The following is a 6,000-nucleotide window of genomic DNA, read 5'->3' as shown; positions in this document are numbered from 1 at the left end:
CTGTTACAGATGCATATCTTAATTTGATCCTCCAGTTGTAGCATGATTTTTACTGGAGAGCAAGAAATGCAAACATGAAGTTCATTCAAGGTTTAGAAAACATTGTACATTTTGAATATACATAACATGTCACATATCCTGTTGCTGAGGGAATGTTGTCATGTTGTGTGATACTGCCACCAGTTCAAATGTGTGATTTGTTGTTACACAAGTGCATGCCAAATGACAAGATGTTCTTTCCCATACCGGGAGTTGAACCCAGGCCACCTGGGTGAAAACCAGGTATCCTAACCGCTAGACCATATGGGAAGACACTTACGTAAGAAAAACATCACAGACAAATCTATAAATGTTGAAATTATGCCTGTTGTAATTAAATACTCCATCTTTTTTATCAGAGATGTTGGGGAAAAGTCTCATATAAAATCTGTCTAAAATGTGTTTAAGCGAGGACAGCCAGACACACTGAAAAGTAAAGAGTATTTTTCCCAGCTTGATTTTGGTCAACTAAATATGTCTTCGAGCCAGCCAGGAGCCAAACCTAGAATCTTCTGATCCGTAGTCAGACACATTATCCATTGGGCCAAGGCCCCATATCAAAGCCAAAGTCAGGTCACACCTAGACCAGTGTTCACATTCTCAGCGTCTGTCAGAGACAAGGTTCCTTGGTTTTCTGTTACAGATGCATATCTTAATTTGATCCTCCAGTTGTAGCATGATTTTTACTGCAGAGCAAGAAATGCAATCATGAAGTGTATTCAACATTTAAAAAGCCTTGTGAATGTTGAATCTACATAACATGTCACATTTCCTGTTGCTGAGGGAATATTGTTGTGTTGTGTGATACTGCTGCCAGTTAAAATGTGGTATCTGTTGTTACACATGTGCATGCCAAATGACAAGATGTTCTTTCCCATACCGGGAGTCGAAAACAGGCCACCTGGGTGAAAACCAGGAATCGTAACCGCTAGACCATATTTGAAGGGATTTAATAATAAAGAAATCATCAAAGACAAATCTATAAATGTTGAAATTATGCCTGTTGTAATTAAAAACTCCATCTTTTTTCTCAGAGATGTTGGGGAAAAGTCCCAAATAAAATCTGTCTAAAATGTGTTTAAGCGAGAACAGCCAGACAAACTGAAGAGTGTTTTTCCCAGCTTGATTTTGGTCAAATAAATATGTCTACGAGCCAGCCAGGAGTCGAACCTAGAATCTTCTGATCCGTAGTCAGACACGTTATCCATTGCGCCACTGGCCCCATATTAAAGCTAAAGTCATTTCACACCTAGACCAGTGTTCACATTCTCAGCGTCTTTCACCGACAAGGTTCCTTGGTTTTCTGTTACAGATGCATATCTTAATTTGATCCTCCAGTTGTAGCATGATTTTTACTGGAGAGCAAGAAATGCAAACATGAAGTTCATTCAAGGTTTAGAAAACATTGTACATTTTGAATATACATAACATGTCACATATCCTGTTGCTGAGGGAATGTTGTCATGTTGTGTGATACTGCCACCAGTTCAAATGTGTGATTTGTTGTTACACAAGTGCATGCCAAATGACAAGATGTTCTTTCCCATACCGGGAGTTGAACCCGGGCCACCTGGGTGAAAACCAGGTATCCTAACCATGGAGACCATATGGGAAGACACTTACGTAAGAAAAACATCACAGACAAATCTATAAATGTTGAAATTATGCCTGTTGTAATTAAAAACTCCATCTTTTTTCTCAGAGATGTTGGGGAAAAGTCCCATATAAAATCTGTCTAAAATGTGTTTAAGCGAGGACAGCCAGACACACTGAAAAGTAAAGAGTATTTTTCCCAGCTTGATTTTGGTCAACTAAATATGTCTTCGAGCCAGCCAGGAGCCAAACCTAGAATCTTCTGATCTGTAGTCAGACACATTATCCATTGGGCCAAGGCCCCATATCAAAGCCAAAGTCAGGTCACACCTAGACCAGTGTTCACATTCTCAGCGTCTGTCAGAGACAAGGTTCCTTGGTTTTCTGTTACAGATGCATATCTTAATTTGATCCTCCTTTTGTTGCATGATTTTACTGCAGAGCAAGAAATGCAATCATGAAGTGTATTCAACATTTAAAAAGCCTTGTGAATGTTGAATCTACATAACATGTCACATTTCCTGTTGCTGAGGGAATATTGTTGTGTTGTGTGATACTGCTGCCAGTTAAAATGTGGTATCTGTTGTTACACATGTGCATGCCAAATGACAAGATGTTCTTTCCCATACCGGGAGTCGAAAACAGGCCACCTGGGTGAAAACCAGGAATCGTAACCGCTAGACCATATTGGAAGGGATTTAATAATAAAAAAATCATCAAAGACAAATCTATAAATGTTGAAATTATGCCTGTTGTAATTAAAAGCTCCATCTTTTTTCTCAGAGATGTTGGGGAAAAGTCCCATATAAAATCTGTCTAAAATGTGTTTAAGCGAGAACAGCCAGACAAACTGAAGAGTATTTTTCCCAGCTTGATTTTGGTCAACTAAATATGTCTTCGAGCCAGCCAGGAGTCAAACCTAGAATCTTCTGATCCGTAGTCAGACACATTATCCATTGGGCCAAGGCCCCATATCAAAGCCAAAGTCAGGTCACACCTAGACCAGTGTTCACATTCTCAGCGTCTGTCAGAGACAAGGTTCCTTGGTTTTCTGTTACAGATGCATATCTTAATTTGATCCTCCTTTGTTAGCATGAATTTTACTGCAGAGCAAGAAATGCAATCATGAAGTGTATTCAACATTTAAAAAGCCTTGTGAATGTTGAATCTACATAACATGTCACATTTCCTGTTGCTGAGGGAATATTGTTGTGTTGTGTGATACTGCTGCCAGTTAAAATGTGGTATCTGTTGTTACACATGTGCATGCCAAATGACAAGATGTTCTTTCCCATACCGGGAGTCGAAAACAGGCCACCTGGGTGAAAACCAGGAATCGTAACCGCTAGACCATATGGGAAGACACTTACGTAAGAAAAACATCACAGACAAATCTATAAATGTTGAAATTATGCCTGTTGTAATTAAAAACTCCATCTTTTTTCTCAGAGATGTTGGGGAAAAGTCCCATATAAAATCTGTCTAAAATGTGTTTAAGCGAGGACAGCCAGACACACTGAAAAGTAAAGAGTATTTTTCCCAGCTTGATTTTGGTCAACTAAATATGTCTTCGAGCCAGCCAGGAGCCAAACCTAGAATCTTCTGATCCGTAGTCAGACACATTATCCATTGGGCCAAGGCCCCATATCAAAGCCAAAGTCAGGTCACACCTAGACCAGTGTTCACATTCTCAGCGTCTGTCAGAGACAAGGTTCCTTGGTTTTCTGTTACAGATGCATATCTTAATTTGATCCTCCTTTTGTTGCATGAATTTTACTGCAGAGCAAGAAATGCAATCATGAAGTGTATTCAACATTTAAAAAAGCCTTGTGAATGTTGAATCTACATAACATGTCACATATCCTGTTGCTGAGGGAATGTTGTCATGTTGTGTGATACTGCCACCAGTTCAAATGTGTGATTTGTTGTTACACAAGTGCATGCCAAATGACAAGATGTTCTTTCCCATACCGGGAGTTGAACCCAGGCCACCTGGGTGAAAACCAGGCATCCTATCCGCTAGACCATATGGGAAGACACTTACTTAAGAAAAACATCACAGACAAATCTATAAATGTTGAAATTATGCCTGTTGTAATTAAAAACTCCATCTTATTTTCTCAGAGATTTTGGTGAAAAGTCCCATATAAAATCTGTCTAAAATGTGTTTAAGCGAGGACAGCCAGACACACTGAAAAGTAAAGAGTATTTATCCCAGCTTGATTTTGGTCAACTAAATATGTCTTCGAGCCAGCCAGGAGCCAAACCTAGAATCTTCTGATCTGTAGTCAGACACATTATCCATTGGGCCAAGGCCCCATATCAAAGCCAAAGTCAGGTCACACCTAGACCAGTGTTCACATTCTCAGCGTCTGTCAGAGACAAGGTTCCTTGGTTTTCTGTTACAGATGCATATCTTAATTTGATCCTCCTTTTGTTGCATGAGTTTTACTGCAGAGCAAGAAATGCAATCATGAAGTGTATTCAACATTTAACAAGCCTTGTGAATGTTGAATCTACATAACATGTCACATTTCCTGTTGCTGAGGGAATATTGTTGTGTGATACTGCCACCAGTTAAAATGTGGTATCTGTTGTTACACATGTGCATGCCAAATGACAAGATGTTCTTTCCCATACCGGGAGTCGAAAACAGGCCACCTGGGTGAAAACCAGGAATCGTAACCGCTAGACTATATTTGAAGGAATTTAATAATAAAAAAATCATCAAAGACAAATCTATAAATGTTGAAATTATGCCTGTTGTAATTAAAAACTCCATCTTTTTTCTCAGAGATGTTGGGGAAAAGTCCCATATAAAATCTGTCTAAAATGTGTTTAAGCGAGAACAGAAAAACACACTGAAAAGTAAAGAGTATTTTTCCCAGCTTGATTTTGGTCAACTAAATATGTCTTCGAGCCAGCCAGGAGTCAAACCTAGAATCTTCTGATCCGTAGTCAGACACATTATCCATTGGGCCAAGGCCCCATATCAAAGCCAAAGTCATGTCACACCTAGACCAGTGTTCACATTCTCAGCGTCTGTCAGAGACAAGGTTCCTTGGTTTTCTGATACAGATGCATATCTTAATTTGATCCTCCTTTTGTTGCATGAATTTTACTGCAGAGCAAGAAATGCAAACATGAAGTTTATTCAAGGTTTAGAAAACATTGTACATTTTGAATATACATAACATGTCACATATCCTGTTGCTGAGGGAATGTTGTCATGTTGTGTGATAGTGCCACCAGTTCAAATGTGTTATTTGTTGTTACACAAGTGCATGCCAAATGACAAGATGTTCTTTCCCATACCGGGAGTTGAACCCAGGCCACCTGGGTGAAAACCAGGTATCCTAACCGCTAGACCATATGGGAAGACACTTACGTAAGAAAAACATCACAGACAAATCTATAAATGTTGAAATTATGCCTGTTGTAATTAAAAACTCCATCTTTTTTCTCAGAGATGTTGGGGAAAAGTCCCATATAAAATCTGTCTAAAATGTGTTTAAGCGAGGACAGCCAGACACACTGAAAAGTAAAGAGTATTTTTCCCAGCTTGATTTTGGTCAACTAAATATGTCTTCGAGCCAGCCAGGAGTCAAACCTAGAATCTTCTGATCCGTAGTCAGACACATTATCCATTGGGCCAAGGCCCCATATCAAAGCCAAAGTCAGGTCACACCTAGACCAGTGTTCACATTCTCAGCGTCTGTCAGAGACAAGGTTCCTTGGTTTTCTGTTACAGATGCATATCTTAATTTGATCCTCCTTTTGTTGCATGAATTTTACTGCAGAGCAAGAAATGCAATCATGAAGTGTATTCAACATTTAAAAAGCCTTGTGAATGTTGAATCTACATAACATGTCACATTTCCTGTTGCTGAGGGAATATTGTTGTGTTGTGTGATACTGCTGCCAGTTAAAATGTGGTATCTGTTGTTACACATGTGCATGCCAAATGACAAGATGTTCTTTCCCATACCGGGAGTCGAAAACAGGCCACCTGGGTGAAAACCAGGAATCGTAACCGCTAGACCATATTTGAAGGGATTTAATAATAAAAAAATCATCAAAGACAAATCTATAAATGTTGAAATTATGCCTGTTGTAATTAAAAGCTCCATCTTTTTTCTCAGAGATGTTGGGGAAAAGTCCCATATAAAATCTGTCTAAAATGTGTTTAAGCGAGAACAGCCAGACAAACTGAAGAGTATTTTTCCCAGCTTGATTTTGGTCAAATAAATATGTCTTCGAGCCAGCCAGGAGTCGAACCTAGAATCTTCTGATCCGTAGTCAGACACGTTATCCATTGCGCCACTGGCCCCATATTAAAGCTAAAGTCATTTCACACCTAGACCAGTG

General features: G+C 39.3%; 6 non-coding genes across 6 annotated transcripts; all 6 read right to left on the bottom strand.

The window, feature by feature from the left end:
* Positions 1-237: 237 nt before the first annotated feature.
* On the bottom strand, positions 238-309 carry trnae-uuc (transfer RNA glutamic acid (anticodon UUC)). Its single transcript has one exon. It is a non-coding gene; the product is annotated as a tRNA-Glu (tRNA).
* Positions 310-1,188: 879 nt separating this feature from the next.
* trnar-acg (transfer RNA arginine (anticodon ACG)) lies at positions 1,189-1,261 on the bottom strand. The gene has a single exon. It is a non-coding gene; the product is annotated as a tRNA-Arg (tRNA).
* Positions 1,262-1,579: 318 nt separating this feature from the next.
* Positions 1,580-1,652, bottom strand: trnae-uuc (transfer RNA glutamic acid (anticodon UUC)). Its single transcript has one exon. It is a non-coding gene; the product is annotated as a tRNA-Glu (tRNA).
* Positions 1,653-3,594: 1,942 nt separating this feature from the next.
* On the bottom strand, positions 3,595-3,666 carry trnae-uuc (transfer RNA glutamic acid (anticodon UUC)). The gene has a single exon. It is a non-coding gene; the product is annotated as a tRNA-Glu (tRNA).
* Positions 3,667-4,938: 1,272 nt separating this feature from the next.
* trnae-uuc (transfer RNA glutamic acid (anticodon UUC)) lies at positions 4,939-5,010 on the bottom strand. Its single transcript has one exon. It is a non-coding gene; the product is annotated as a tRNA-Glu (tRNA).
* An 879-nt stretch (positions 5,011-5,889) lies between these two features.
* trnar-acg (transfer RNA arginine (anticodon ACG)) lies at positions 5,890-5,962 on the bottom strand. The gene has a single exon. It is a non-coding gene; the product is annotated as a tRNA-Arg (tRNA).
* Positions 5,963-6,000: the final 38 nt, after the last annotated feature.

The sequence above is a fragment of the Salmo trutta genome, unplaced genomic scaffold (assembly GCF_901001165.1).
Source record: "Salmo trutta unplaced genomic scaffold, fSalTru1.1, whole genome shotgun sequence".
NCBI classification, from domain to species: domain Eukaryota; kingdom Metazoa; phylum Chordata; class Actinopteri; order Salmoniformes; family Salmonidae; genus Salmo; species Salmo trutta.
Note: the sequence above shows the minus strand (reverse complement) of the source record. Positions and strands in the feature narration are given on the sequence as shown.